This window comes from Balaenoptera physalus, assembly GCF_965194825.1.
Source record: "Balaenoptera physalus genome assembly, chromosome: 15".
NCBI classification, from domain to species: domain Eukaryota; kingdom Metazoa; phylum Chordata; class Mammalia; order Artiodactyla; family Balaenopteridae; genus Balaenoptera; species Balaenoptera physalus.
The window spans coordinates 67,665,592-67,681,834 of NC_138894.1; the positions used below are offsets into that span (position 1 = coordinate 67,665,592).

The 16,243-nt window shown below is 44.7% G+C and overlaps 1 protein-coding gene across 3 annotated transcripts in view; it reads left to right on the forward strand.

Annotated features, from left to right (window-relative positions):
• Nucleotides 1-13,102: 13,102 nt before the first annotated feature.
• Nucleotides 13,103-16,243, forward strand: part of CDC42EP3 (CDC42 effector protein 3) — a 30,423-nt gene continuing 27,282 nt past the window's right edge. The window contains exon 1 of one of the 3 annotated variants that reach the window (XM_082427883.1): nucleotides 13,103-14,335. The gene's annotated coding sequence lies outside the window, so the exon portion shown is untranslated. The other 2 variants (XM_082427881.1, XM_082427882.1) reach the window with 2 other exon arrangements.

The window sequence follows — 16,243 nt, forward strand, 5'->3', positions numbered from 1 at the left end:
TATTCAGATTTCTTCAGTTTTTACCTAATATTCTTTTTCTGTTCCAGGATCCCATTCAGCACAACACATTACATGTAATTGTCATGTCTCCTTAGGCTCTTCTTTGCTGTGACAGTTTCAAAGGCTTTCCTTGTTTTTGATAACTTTGACAGTTTAGAGGAGAATTGGTCAAGTATTTTGTAGAATGTTCCTCAGTTAGGAATTGTCTGATGTTTTCTCATGATTAGACTGTGGCTATGAGTTTTTGAGAGGAAGACCACAGAGATAAAGTGCCATTCTCATCAAATCATGTGAAGGCTACATATTGATATTATCAGTATGATGTATGACAGTTGACATTGACCTTGATCACCTGGCTGAGGTTGTGTGTGTCAGGTTTCTCCACTGTCAAGTTACTTTTCCCCTATCTTTTCATACTGTATTCTTTGGAAGGAAGTCACTATATGCAGCCCACAATTGAGTGGGGAGTTATACTCTACTCTTTCACAGAGAAATATTTACATAAATTATTTGGAATTCATCTGCAGGGGAGATGTATCTATTGTCTCCTATTTATTTATTTATTCAATCACTTATTTATATCATCATGGATTCATGGATATTTATGCTTTGAGTTATAACCCAACATTACTTTATTTTGTTGCTCAAATCGTTCCTGCTTTGGCCATCCAGAGCTCTTTCAGTTGGCTCCTGTGTCCCTTAAAATACTCCAGTCATTGTGGGGTTCTCTTGAGCACTTCCTTACTTTCTGGGACTACAAGATGCTCCAGGCTCGTCTTGTATATTTCCTGCCCTAGTTCTAGAGTCAGAGATTTCTCCATGGAGCCCTAGTTCTTTTAGGGGAGAATGGTATTAGAGACCATAATCTGGGTGTGCTGGGAGCTACTGGGGTGTTGTCACTTGTAGGCCCTCTCAGCTAACAGAGAAAGAATGTATATGTATGCATGTTAACATGCATATACACATATATCTATAAATTTTTTATCTAACTGTCTATCTCTATATTAAGCTAAATATAGGTTCATACTGATGATTCCAACTGTAACCCAGTACCACATGGGTCATCCTAGCCTTCTCCCCTTGCTTGTCTAGATCCTCTTCCCTATAGTGAGAAACCTGGCTCCCACCCTCAGCCATCCATTACTTAATTGCTCAATTCCAGTGCACTGTAGAGTACTCACATAATCGCTAGCCCGTAACCTTGTAGAAAATGACTTTATAAACTAGAGTGCTTCTGTAGAATTCCTTTTGCCTTTAACTTTACAGACTCCACTTATTTCAAAATGTACTTAGGTCAGCACTTTTCCCCCACCCCCTTCAGTGAAATTGTTCATGCATTTATAATACAGTTAGATTCTTTTCTCATATTTTGTATTCCATTCTGGGATCCTACAACCTCCTAAATGGTTTTTTTTAATTTGCACAATTAAGGTTCACCCTTTGTGCTGTAAAGTTCTATGGGTTTTGACAAATGCATAGTTTCATGTACCTACCATTTTTACAGCATCATAAAAATAGTTTCACCATGCTAAAAAAAACCCCAGTGGTTTACCTATTCAACTCTTCTCTCACTCCAAGTCCCTGGCAACCACTAATCTATCCACCATCTCTATAAGAGTTTTACCTTTTCCAAGATGTCATATAAGTGGAATTATATAGTATGTAGCCTTTGAAGACTAGCCTCTTTCACTTAGAAACATGCATTTAAGATTCATCTGTATCTTTGTGTGGTTTGATTGCTCTTTCAGTTGTATGACTATACCATCATTCATTTAGCCATTCATCTACTGAAGGTTGCTCCTAGTTTTAGGCATTTATGAATAAAGCTGCTATAAATATTCCCATGCCGGTTTTCATGTGGACATAAGTTTTCAACTCAGTTGGGTAAATATGTAGGAGTGTGATTGCTAGGTCCTATGGAAAGACTATGTTTAACTTTGTGAGAAACTGCCAAACTGTTTTCCAAAGTGGCTGTTACCATTTTGAATTCACACCAGCAATGAATGAGAGTTCCTGTTGCTCCACATCCTTGCCAGCAAATGGTATTGTCAGATTTCTAAACTTTAGCCATTCTAATAGGTGAATGATAATATCACATTGCTGTTTGGCTACTTTTTAAAAATATTAAAAGCTTGTCAGGAGTGGGGAATAAAGGTTAAAAACTAAACAAGAAATCTGAGTCACTGGCATTGAGAGCAGTTTTGAAATAGCTCAGGCTACAGGAGAAGAGGTGTACTTCTTTGGGGTCATGTTAGAAATGGCTGTAGAGGGGACTTCCTTGGTGGCGCAGTGGATAAGACTCCGTGCTCCCAATGCAGGGTGCCCGGGTTCAACCCCTGGTCAGGGAACTAGAGCCCACCTGCAGGCTGCAACTAAGAGTTCGCATGCCACAACTAAGGAGCCCACGAGCTGCAACTAAGACCCGGTGCAACCAAATAAATACATAAATATTTAAAAGAAAAAAAATAAATCCAGTAGAAATAATTTAAAAAAAAAAAGAAATGGGTGTAGAAACCATCAACTTGTTTCCTCCATTCAGCTTTAGCTCCTCTGTCCTCCAACCTCAAACAAGAGAGCAAAAAAGATGTGTGGGCTAATAAGATAAATGAGAGAGACAGAAAGACTGACAGAGACAGTGAGAGAGAGAGAGATGCAGAAAGTAACTTCTCAGAACACAGGAGAATATCATCTCCAAACCAAAGTGAAAAACATGCTCAATAAGGGAAGAGAGGGCTGTCATCTGGGTAGAGAGGACAATCCTAGAAACACGGATGGCTCCTTTTTGTAAGGGTACCTGGGGTGTGTTTTAGTCAGGTGTGGTAAGACACGCAGACATGGAAAAAACTGTCCTGAAGGTTTTTATAGTCATAGATCCCTAGACACAGGAGCCATGGCACACCATGCAGACCACATGGGGAAGCACCAGGGCCTAACAGAAGGAAGAGGAACAAGGGGGAAAAACATGAGTGAAAAACTGTATCATGACTTCCATGGGAAAGGCAAGGCAAGACAGGGTAAGCAGGTTTAGGATCGGCTAGTTTGAGTAATTTCAGTGGGCTCTGGGTTGGGGGTGGGAGGTCTCTTGTTGTCTGGTATCAGGTCTTCAGCTTATTGGGGCAGGGGGATGGTGGGTTCCCACTGAGAGCCCTTTGTGAGCCTGATCTAAGTGGGGTGGCTGGGGTATGGCCTTTGGATTGGTTGGTGTGCATATAAAAGACATGTTCCCAGGACTTCCCTGGCGGTCCAGTGGTTAGGACTCTGCGCTTCCACTGCAGGGGGCACAAGTTCGATCCCTGGGGAACTAAGATCCAAAAAAAAGAAAAGAAGATATGTTCCCATGCAAGCTGTCTGCTGTCTCTGGGAATTAGCTAACCCTGAGAGGGGCAGTCCCTTCCAGTATCCGCATGGCCCCAAGATGTCAAAGCATCAGAATAAAAAGATATGCTTAATACACTCCACCTTGCAAAGTCTTTATTGTTGGGTCTATTTTTACTGGTGTTGCCTGAGACTGTCCTCAGTCTCTTCCCCCTTGACCTCCCTGCTTCCTGAGGTCTAAACAGTGTATGCCTCTCAGGATGCTTGGGGTAACCTCTCCTTCAAATCCGAGTAAGATGAGGCTGCTTCTGGTATTGATGGCTCCTGCACACCTGTTTTGTACTTCATGCTTTGCAAGGCATGTCAAGCGCACCTGTTGTATGGTCCCATGCAACCCCCTGGAGGTGAGAGATTCTTCTTTCCCATTTACTCCCATTGAACATTTCTCAAATCTTTCCACTTGCCTAAGAATCTCAGTATTTGCAGATCTCCCTTATCCATTTTTTATCATCTGTTTTCCTTTTTCTTTTCCCAGCTGTATGTGCTATTGTTCCTCCTGGGCCACTTCTGATGCTTTATTCATTCAACACACATTTGTTGCACATGGACTCTGTGACAGGGCTTGTTCCCGGTCCTAGGGACACAGAGACAAACAAGACTATACTTGTGGGGTAGGAAAAACACTTTGAGGTTTTTTTCTTTTTGAGGTTTATACTTTTTTTGACGTTTGATAATGTGCCAGTCACATTCATAAGAACTGTTTCACTTAATCTTCCTATTGTGTTTTTTTTGCTTGTTTTTCTTTATGGGGGGCCACGCCATGTGGCATGTGGGATCTTAGTTCCCTGACCAGGGATCAAACCCATGCCCCCTGCATTGGGAGCTCAGAGTCTTAACCACCGGACTGCCAGGGAAGTCCCTATTTCACTTAATCTTGATACCCTCTCTCAAGATGAGTTCCATGATAACTTCCCCTCAACAACACCATTCTTACAGATAAAGCACTAAGTCTTAGAGAGCTTAAGCAGGAACCCCAAGGTCACACAACTAGCCAATGGAGAGCTGGGGTTTGAACCCCGGTGTCTGACTCCAGAGTACACAATTTTCACCTTGATGCCATGGGTCCCTCCAGAGACATTATTCATAGCACTTTCCCATCCTAATCCTTGCAGGGATGAGCCTCTTTTTCCAAATAAAATCAAAATTATTTAGCAAAAAGTAATAATAATAATAACAACAACTTTCTAGACTTAGAAGCCTTTGCCACTAACTAACTGGATGATCTTGAGAAAGTCACTAACTTTTTCTAGGCTTCCATTTCCTCTGCTATAAAATGGGGGGGGCAGAATTAGTGACTTCTAAGGTCCCATTAAGCTCTGATATTCTTTTAATCAGTCAGACATGTCTGCAGCACCATTTTGGAGAACTGTTTGCTTTGAGATTGAGAAGGAAAGCCAGGAAAGGCCTGGTGCTTGCCCGGTGACAAGAAACACCACAGAATCTTCTTAGCTAGTGTTTCTCTGTCAAAACATGTTTTTTAGTGTTGCAGATTCAGCCTATTAAAACCATTGTGTGCCGGCACCAAGGGTAAAATAGTAGCAAGCCAATGCATTTTAAAGACATATGTAGAATACAAACACCTACTAAGACCAAGGCACTGCTGCCATGGTGGCTGAACTCACAAGGGAAATCCCGGGACCCATCCCACCGCGGCACCTTCATGAACTCCCCTCTGCTGGCTACCCCAAGGCCAACCACAGCCTGGTAACATGGCCCCAACAACCAGCCAACCTCGGCTCTGTCGTGTTCTTGAGCTCAGCCATGTTTCCCAGCCTCTGCACATTCCTCATGCCATTCTCACTGTCGAATTACCCACCTTCCCATCTTCACGTTTGTATTAGTTTGTTAGGGCTGCTATACAAAAATCTGGGTGACTTAAACAACATGCAACTGTTTTCTCACATTTTAGAGGCTGGAAGTCCAAGATCAAGATGCAGGCAGGGTCGCTTTCTCCTAAGGCCTCTCTCCTTGTTTTGCAGATGGCTGCTTTCCTGCTGTGTCATCAGAGGGCCTTTTCTCTGTGCATGATCCCTGATGTCTTTTCCTTTTCTGATAAGTACACCAGTCATATTGGCTTAGGGTCCACCCATAAGACCTCATTTAGCCTTAATTACCTCTTTAAAGGCCCCAGCTCCAAGTATTGACACATTCTGAGGTATTGGGGGCTAGGACTTCAAGATATGGATTTTGAGGTGACACAATTCAGCCCATAACTACGCTGGAATCCTACCCATTCTTCTCATCCCTCCTCATGTGTTTTCTCTTCAAGAGGCCTGGAATTTAACCAGTTGGAACCTCTCCTTCCTTGTAACAACTTTGCTCCAGTCCGCCCCTTAACAAAAGGCCCTAGTGGAGTGTAAGCTCCTTGAACAACAGAACAATGTCTTGTTTTATAAACTATGTCTTATGTTATTATATCCCCTAATTGCATATAGTTTAATGCTTTATTCAGAGTAAAAACTTAACAAAAATTCAGTAGGAGAATTGATAAACTGTGGTACATCCAGACAATGGAATATTATTTAGTGCTAAAAGGACATGAGCTATCAAGCCATGAAAAGACATGGAGAAAACTTAAATGTGTATTACTAAGTGAAAGAAGCCAATCTGAAAATGCTACCTACTATACAATTCCAACTATATAACATTCTGGAAAAGGCAAAACTATGGAGAGAGTAAAAAGATCAGTTGTTGCCAGGAATAAGGGGGAAGGGATGGATGAATAGGTGAAGTACAGCTGATTTTTAAGGCAGTAAAACTATTCTGTATGATACTATAATGGTGGATTCAGGTCATTATATATTTGTCCATACCCACAGAATGTACAACACCAAGAGTGAACTCTAACACAAACTGTGGACTGCTCATAAAGATGTGTCAACTCAGGTTCATTGATTGTAATAAATGTACCGCTCTGCTGCAGGATGTTGATACTGGGGGAGGCTGTATGAGTGTAGGGGCAGAAGGTATATGGAAACTCTATGCACTTTCTGCGTGATTTTGCTGTGAACCTAAGACTGCTTTAAAAAGTAAAGAAAAAACCTCAACAAATATATTTTTTAATCAAACTGAATTTTCTGCACAACCCTCACACGTCTGTAAGTCTGGGTATGACTTTCATCTTTCTGTGGAAACCCTGTTTTCTTTTATAGCTAACTAGGTCTTTAGCCTGACAAGGGATAATAAAGCAATTAAGGAAGAGAATAAGTGTCTGAGATTTGCTCATTCCTCCATCTAAAATCCTAATATTTGGGTATTGCAAGACAGCACGAACCTCAGAGTGGGAAGCCCACTTCCCAATCAATGCTAACTATACTCCAAGGTGCTGTAAAACCTTGACTCGCCAGAATTAGCTATGCTGAAGGACCAGGGTTCTAGTTCACTGGTTCTATGGTTCCTGAGTGGGTCCTCCCTCCCAAGCCTGGCCTCCTTGGAAGAAAGCACAGCATTCTCTGAGGATAGTAGTGTTCACTCATTGTTGCCGTGACTTGGGTGTCTGCTTCTGGGGTCTGACGCTAAAGAAATAAATGTTAGAATCCACTGTAAGTGTAGCTGCTGGCAAAGGACAAATATCCAGAGAAGCTGGGCCTTTGAGCAGACACAGGGACAGCAGAAAGTTCCTTATAGTGGGATAGAGAGGAGGAGGAGGAGGAGGAAGAGGAGCAAGGGAGAGAAGGTCAGAGGAGGCCAGAGATGAACCTCAGATCCTTCACCACCATGAAATTCAGCAATGTCGGGGGAGAAGTCCACGTGACTGGGAGGGGACCAAGTGCTGGATCCTCCCTGACACCCTCTATGGAGGCCATTTACCAGGTTGTGAAGATCTGTGCCTAGTGTAGGTACACTTAGACCACATGCTTCAGCCCTACACAATGCAAAGTCCAATGATCACCCTATACTAAGACTAACTTCAAATGCCACCTCCTCCATCAGGCCACCCTGATCACTCCAACTAGAAGCAATCTCTCCACTTGCTCATCATCTTGCCATAGTTTCAACTGTGTTTCTTGGAGCCCATGAGAGTCAGAAGGAAGTTTCAAGGAGCTCCTTAGTGAAAGGGTAGAGGGCTAAGAGGGGAAGGGCTCCCTGCTACAGCTCAACCAGAACAGCTGCACTTTTGCCTATAACATATACCAAGGTCCTTCTTACAATTCCATTTAAAAAGGAAAAAACTTTAAAACCACTAATGTACAGTGAAATAGCAGTATTACTGGACCATCCATCCTAGATAATCCAGATGGTCTCAATTGAGATACATGTTGTCCCATTGTCAGATAACATATCAGAACATGTGTCCCTATTTGGCATTTGTAAAATATCATGGAGCTGATGACATTTATCACATAGTGTCTTGGATTATAGTTACTTGTATGCTTGCTTTATCACCTCAACAAATTATAAACTGCCCAAGTGTAGGCAGTATATTCTTCTTCGCATCCTTTAGAGTACCTGTCACAGAGCCTTATACTCTGGTGTTCAACATGTATATGTTGCATAACAATAAGAATGTTAGGTCGCATTCACTATCAAGCAGATTTATGCAGCAGGTCCTGAGAGTTACAGCATAATGGAATGAATGCGCACAATTCTTATCTTTGCTTTCTAGACAGATCCACAATTAGAAACAATGTAAAGATAGGACTTTACAAACCAAAAAGGAGTCTTAGACCACTCTAGGAACAGAGATTTTAATACAGGGCCACAAAGGAGACAGCTACCTTTGAAAAAGCTCAGCATTCAGTGTTCACTTGATAAATCTCACAGCATTTCTGGGCTTAGGTACAAAGCATAGGGTTACCGTGTGTTGATTCTTGTGTGGGTGCCTAATTTGCATAACATGTCCTTCTGCTCAGACAAGTGACTGGACCACAGTCAGGAGCATCTAGATGTCCCTGGAAGGTTAAGATGAAGGCCTCTGGAACACAGTTTTCATATTGAGTCAAGTAGGTTTGGAAAGATGAGAGAAACATAGGTCAGCCCGAGAGCAGCGCCAACATCACTGGCCCAATTCCTTGGCACAGTGTGGGCCCCCAATAAATTCATGTTGAATGTGTGAAATGGCTCCCCTCCCCTCCTGCTCCAGTTCAGTCAGCAGTCAGGCGGCTCAAAGCACTCTCAAGGGCACACGTCTACCTATCTATTATCCTCCTTGAGGAAAATACCACAACCATTGTTTCCACAGCGTTGAGGACAAAGGCTAACAAGTGGGCTTCAGAGCATCCACAATGCCAGGTGGGGGAGGCGTGCTGATGAGTCTGGTCCATCAGCAGAGTGAGCTGCAGCAAAGGGGCCTGAGCCTGAGCCTAAGTGGCCTTGGGACCCTAACAGGAGATTATTGTCAGATGTGGTTTTCAAACATCCCTATAAAATGTTCTCTGTGAAGTACATGTAAGGACTGTCCTGGATGTCCCCCACTGCACATCTCCTGGTTTTCTGTGTGCGAGTCCAAATTAAGTGACCTGCAATAAGCCCCTCAGAAGATGGTCTGTCCTTTGTGCACAGGAACTTCTGACACTGGGTAAAACAAGAAAGGTGACACAAGAAAGGCAGAGATGGTGAAGACATTATGTACCTGCAGAGTAGGAGTATGTTTGGTGCCTGTGTTGGGGGGAGGTATATGGGTACCTGTCCTTCCATGTAAGTGCGTAAATGAATGTAGGAGAGCAGGAGAAATGGGGGTATCATTGCAGACCTCTCTCTTCCCCTCTCTTTTTTCATTTTGTTTCTCACTAGCCCAGAACATTAACAGACAAAATTTTACTTCCTGCTCATCTTATAATCACTGTCGTAGTTCTATAATATTCTTTTTGGCAGGTACCAAATTGGATGAGTAAAGAAACTTTGACAATGCAACAGTCTGGATTTGCTACCAGGTATACAAATGAAGACGCATCAGAGAAAGAATTAGCAGGGATTGAAATCTATACAAACCAAGTTTTCACTGTCTGCATGACCTTGAATGAATCACACACCTTGCTCTAGTTCATTCAATAAAGCATTCTTTGATTCAAAAATATTTATCATGTGCCAGGTATCTGTACTAAGCTCTGAGAATATGTTCATTTACTCACTCGACAAATATTCATTAAGTCCCTACTATGTGCCAAGCACTGATCAAGTTGTTGGGATGCAGCTGTGAATAAAACAAGCAAAGTTTTTGCCCTATGGATCTTACATTCTAGTGATGCAGGGTAGAGGAGAAAATAAACAAATAAATATACAATATGTGGAATGGTAAGTGCTATGAATAAAGGGGGGTAAAGAGATAAAAAGGACGATGAGTGAAATTTTATACAGTCAGTCCTAGGTATTGGTTCCAGGATGACCTATAGATAACAAAATCCCAGGACGCTCAAGTTCCTTATATAAAATAGCATAGTATTTGCATATAACCTACATACATCCTCCTGTATACTTTAAATCATCTCTGGATTACTTGTTATACCTAATACAATATAAATGCTATGTAAATAGTTGCCAGTGTGTGGCAAATTCAAGTTTTGCTTTTTGGAACTTTCTGGAATTTTTTGGGGGGGAATATTTTCAATCCATAGTTAGTTGAATCTGCGGATGCAGAATGTGTGGAGGTGCAAGGCCGACGTATAGGACGTGTTCAAGGTCTCTGGGGAGCTAACATTTAAGCAAAGACTTGAAAGAATCTACGGAGGGAGACATACAGCTCTCTGGAGAAAGAGCACATCACAAAGAATATAATAGGAATGACTCCTCACTATACACAAAAGCCTTTTAAGTTGCCTTAAATCCCTTCTGGAAAGAGACAAACTGTAAATCAATCCTAAGGGCCTCACCTACCCAACATGGACAAACAACCTAAGATGAGGAAGAATGAGACAAATGTCAAAGGGTTTTTTAAGCTGGAAGACTATTTAAATATTGATATTAGGTAATGTTATTTATTAGTCACTGGTTTCCAGTCAAAATTCAAGACCAAGTATGCAACTATATTTGAAGGCCTTATCCACAAGTAAAATTGGTGCTGCCTGAGTTCAAAAGCCAATTCAAATGCCAAGAGTCCTCCTAGGATTTGGTGGTTCACTGTCTAACCTGCTCAGAACTGTATGCTAGGCCTGTAGTCTGCATGCTCACACCATCTCATATATACTATTTCCTGCTGCATTTGATTAGGCGAAAGTGAAATCTCCTAACAGAGATGTGACCTGACGTTCTTTATTTACAGGGAAATCACTGGTTAGAAAATTCCTCAGCTTTTGGCAACTGTTCAGCCAAATTCATTAGCACAGGTTAACTTTATTTCCAGGACTGGTGCAATTCTATTTGGGTTGCAAGGAGGGGAATCCTCCAGCTATAAGGACATTCTTGTTCAAAATGTTCTAAACTTCCAGTTTCTCTTACATTTTTCCTTAAATCTAACTTGGGGGGGGCGGATAATCGAGAACATACACACAAGAATTCAGTCTGAATGTGGCATTTTGGAGGAAAACCCCAGCTGAGTACACACCAGTGTGTTTCAGCTTTGCTACAAGAGAAATAGTTATGCATTGTACATGGACTATAAAGACATTTTTTGTAAACCTTACTTTTAAATGTTTGAATTTCAGGACTTAAAATGTTCCATGTGTTTAGTATTTCTTGTTCAGCTAGACTAAAGAAAAGTGGTTGAAAATTCAGTCTCAGCATATGTATAGTATATTTCAGGAATGTTTAATATGTTACTATTTCTGGAGCTATGGAGTTTGTGAACATGGCTTTTACATTCATCACTGGTTGTAGTCAAGGGGTCACTTATTCAATATGTATTTATTGAGTACCTACTATGTGCCAGCCCCCACTTTGGGTATGCAAGATACAACAGCAAAGGAAGTCCACAAATTAGAGGAAACAGGCCATAAATGAATCTATAAGTAAATATAACATAATGTCAGTTAATGAAGAAATTCTTCTTGCTTTAAGTAGGGAAAGGGAATGTGGGTGGTGCTGCTATTCTAGAGGAATAGCCTCTCCTCTGAAGTCTCATTTGAATAAAGACCTTAAAGGATCCTTTTGGTTGGGGGGGGGGGGGGGAGAAGTACCCAGGCATACGGAGTGCCCCAGGCACTCCTGGAGTTCCTGGAAAAGCCTGGAGGCCATGTGGCCAGGGCAGAGTGAGAGAGAGAGAGAGAGCTGGTCATTGGAAATGAGGTCTTTCATAGAACCATATGTCAGAGGGTTCCTGGTTCCCCCCAAAGTGGAAGAACCACTGAACCCACAGTCCAGTTTCATTTTTTGGAGGTCCAAACAGTGATAATGAATTGCAAGGAGATGGTGCTATCAATCTACAGTCTCCTCATTAAGCTTCACCTTACTCTGTATAAAAATTGGTATCTGTTGTTGTCTCTTCTGGACCCATTTACCCATGCATTTCTCCCACCTGAAACACCCTTCTTGACTCCTCTCCCTGTTCAGTCTCTCCCATATTTCAAAACTTAATTTAAGCTCTGCCTCCTGTAAGAATCCATCCCTAACTCTTCTGGATGACACTCAGCAGCTCTTCTGACACTGTGACCGGAGGTTTTACTTAGGACTTCCTTGTCATCAATAGATTGGTGTTCAGGGGAACCCTGAAATTGAATGCGAAAGAGTTTGTGTAATTCTCCGTGCGTGTTTTCACAAGAGTGTTCGTAAGTCCCATGAGACTTTAAAATGAGTCTGTGACTTAAAAGATTGAGATCCACTCCTTTTGACCAGTGCTTCTCACACATCAAATGTGCACATGAACCGTCTACATTTCATTAAAATGAAGATTCCAGTTCAGTAGCTCTGGAGTGAGGCTTGGCGCTGCTGGTCCCGGGACCATACTTAATGGCAAGGAGCTAGAATATTTTATTCTGCATTTGTCTGCATACACTGGCTTGTTGCTCTCTGCCTCCTAAGTAGATTGCAGGTTTCTGCTAATACTTCTTGGCTCTTCTCCCACAACAGGGACTAGTAAAATAGCCCATCGTTGGACCTGACAGATGCTTGCTCTACAGATATAAGTACATTAATTGAAACTAATTAAAATATCTTCTCTATGTTCACTTTCTTAGTCTCACTTAGTTTTCTAAGGTAACCACCTGTTTTTCAAGGTGCTGAACTTTTCTGTAACCCAGAGCAGAATCTCAGAACTCCTAAAATCTTCCTAAAGCAAAGTTTTTCTCTCTCTTCCATATTGAAATAAAAATCCACCAAACCTAAAAGACATCATGGTACAGGAAATGCCTCGTTTGGAAGGATAATCCACTATATAAGGGCATTCTCCCTCACTGGAGATGTTCAGTACCAAGATGTTCAGTGCAAACAAATAATGTGGAACATCAAAGAAGCCATGATAAATCAAATCAGCACCACTAGGCCCTTGAAGGGGTAGGTTCTGGATAAACTGTTTAGAGCCCAGAAGTCTCATAAAGAAAGGGCAGAGAGGGAAAATCTCTAGAAGTTAAGGAATGGTGTAGAAAAGTGAAAACGGGGTTTGGGAATAAAATTGCTACCTCAAAAAACTTGCCACTCTATATTTGCATAAGCTGTAAAACAAGTTACTTAGTCATGTGGAAATAAAGTGTTTTTAACAGCATCTAATGACACAGCAAATGAAAAAATTTTTACACGCAAGACACACGTGTAAAGAATGTGTGTGCGAAAGGAATTTTTCATGTGGTATTTAATAAATATATATACATATTATTTGTACTTATAAAAATACTATGTGCAATGAAAGCTATGCATAAATATTTATAAAATAATTTTATCTAAGTAGGCCAGTAACATTTAATATTTTTCAATAAATTCATACATAAAATATATACATTAGTGCCAAATGGAACATATATTTTGAAATATGAACCCCTAGTAAAACTTAGGAATCTGGAGTAAAATTCAGGTATCTGCCAAAGGAAACTTCGGAGTAGTTGTCATTTGAAGAAAAGAAACGATGCTGGGTCTCTTATCTTCATGGACTGTTTTGCTTGTCAGATTTCTAACATCACTTCAGCTGAATTTTGTATTTGACTTCCAACTTCATGGCCATTTGACCTGCCAACTATTATTTTCTTTGAGGCTTTTAACACTCCACCCAAGTATTTTGCTTTCCAGAACAGTTGTGTCCGTTTCCTTTTCACTTCACCTTAACATCAGACGAGGCTTACAACATAGGCTTAATGTGCATCCTTTAAGGTTTCAGACAGACCCAGGGGCGTCGCAGTGATGACCTGAAGCTGATACCGCTCTGGAAAGTCAAGGCCCCCTGGAGGATCGCTCTTTGTGCCAGGATTTCCATTCAACCTGAGAGTCCCGGGGCTGGGGTCGGACCCAGAGAGCCCGACTCTCCAGGGTTCCAGTCCCCTCCCCAGGCCGAACTTGCGGGCTGGGACCTTACGACCGGAAAACACCGCCCTTTCCTGTCGCCTACTCATTCCCCAGGCCGAAGACTCGAGGAGGAAGAGACGGAGACGGATTAAGAAAATTAATTAACCGGGTCCACGTTCGGCCTCCGGGCGAAGGGGCTGGGCGCGCAGCGGGCGCAGGTGCCGCCCAGGGCTGAATTTTACGCTCCCGGGCCAGCCGCTGCGCCACTTGCGCCCCGTCGCTCGTCCGGGGGCGGCCGCCACCCGCTTGCCCCAGCTTTAGGCAGATCTCTTTTAGGGACCCCGCGGGAGAGGAAACGCCTCCCCCTGGACTGGAAAAACCTGCAGCGTCGGCTGTTCGCTTGCCCCTGCTCAGCCAGCAGCCCCTGGCGTCTCCGGTGCGCCAAATCCACTCTCCGGGTTTTGGCGGCAGCTCCAAGGGGATCAGGCTGGAAACTGTCAGAACACGACCCTCCCCCCTCCCAACCGGGGCTTCGAGTGGCCCGGGGGCCCGAGGCCAGGCCGGGGCGGCGCGGTCAGGTGGCTTCTCTTCCCCGAGGGCCCCCCGCCCGCCGCGCCGGAGCCTTGCGGGCTAGATCGGATCGTTGGGACGAAGAGAGGTGGGCACACAAGGTTTAGTACAGGTGTCCGGGGTGCGGGCGGAGTCCCTTTGTCCTCGGGCACCCTGGAGCTAGCACCGCGGCTCCCTCTTCGAACCGAGCGTCCCGAGACCCTTCTTTGTGCCGAGGGAGCCGAACGCAGCTTCTCGCAGGGAAGCCGCATCCCTGGGGGTGGCGCTGGGGCGGTAACGATGAAAATCCATTGTCCTTTGGGGGCCCGCAGGCCGGGCCGCGGGTGAACCCGGTCCGCCCGCTCCGGGCCGGGGCTCAGGTACAGCGGCTAGAAGGGTCTGCCTACGGCCCCCGCCCTCCGCCCCGCCCTGACCCGCCCCGCGCGCCGCCGGCCCCGCCCCGCGCCGCCCCGTCCCGCCCCGCCCTTCGCAGGTTCAGTCCCGGAGGGCGGCTACGGAGCGCTCACTCTAGCTTGCACCTTCTCTCCCGGCTGCAGCCCGAGAGGGCGGGGAGCGCAGCGGTGGGGCCCGAGCTGGGGGCGAGTCCGGAGACCCCGGCCCTGGGCGCCTTCACGCCGTCTCGGAGCGCATAATGCTGTGAGCAGGCGCCGCGCCGGCCGACCCGGCTGGATCTGCGCGTGGCGGGCAGGGACTGCGTGCGCCTTCGGGGACTGCGGCGCCCGGCCCCGGGGTCAGCGGCTGGGATCCTTGGCGCCGCTGGTGAGTTGCTGCCTGCCCACGGCTCCTTCTCTGCGCGTGTGTATGTCCAAACCGGCGGCCGTGGCCGCTTCCGGCGTGCGCGGGGGGCTAGCCTTGGAAATGCACAGGGAGCGGGGATACCTAGGGCATCCCCTTCCATCTGGTGTCCAACGGACCAAAGGGGACATAAAGCAAACTGGGAGGGGTGCGAGCGGCACGACCAGATCGCAGAGCTCCACCGTTTGTGCCCACCACTTTTCACGGTGAGGCTGCGCGGCTACACTGCACCCTCCGAGCTATTGACAGCCATTCTGGGCGCGTACTGCATTTTTCCATCTGAGAACAAGCCGCACATGGCTACCGCTCCCCTCCCACCGTGGATTGGCATCAGGGCTGCACAGGGTGCACGGTGCAGATCTGAGGTGGCAATACCCGCTGGGTGCCCTCTCCACACTTGACGAGGGGCATTGTGCCTGGGGCTCCAACCTGCAGATCTGGCAGTCGATTTTTTTTTTTTTTTTTTTTGGCGGTGGTTTCTGAACAACCGAAGTGTTTTCAGTATTTTTTTCCCCTTTCTCCTTGAAACTAAGTGTCTTGACAAGTATCGGACATGTGAGGACGAATGGATCTGGCCATTTTTTCGTTATGTTTTATTATACTCCATCCCCCTCTCGACTTCGGGAGGCATGTGTTTCATCTTATAAATAGAAAGTAGCATATTTTTTGGCAGGACCTCCTTTATACTGTACAGTCTGAGAGGTCAGTTTAAAAATAAATATGCACTTGAATGTTACATTACCGAGAGCCAGGCTGTGGCTGGGACAAGCTGCGTGGACAGCAGCATCAAAGCCGGGAGCGCAGCTGTGCTGAAAGGAGTAAAAGCCCCAGAGTGCAGCCCAAGCTGACAGTCAAGTAATTACATTTTGTTTAAAAAAAAAAAAGAAGTGAGTGAATTAAAATGAGGGCGGGAATAGGAATGTCAGAAGGGTATTGCAACATGAATCTTTCCAGACCTGGTGTATTTGGGGGAGTCGCCGCTGATGCGTGCTAGGTGGTGGGGTGGGAGGTGCTGGGTAAGGGGAGGGAATTTATGAGTGTGTTAGGGAGACAAAGGTTTCCTCCCCACCCCCCAGCTCTTAGGCTTCACAGTAGTATCCTGGAGTTTCTTGGGGGTGCTGCCTTTAAAAAAGAACACAGATCAGGAGAGCAGCAGATTTGAATAGGAAAGCCTTTCTTGGGGACTTCCCAGGGAAGCACG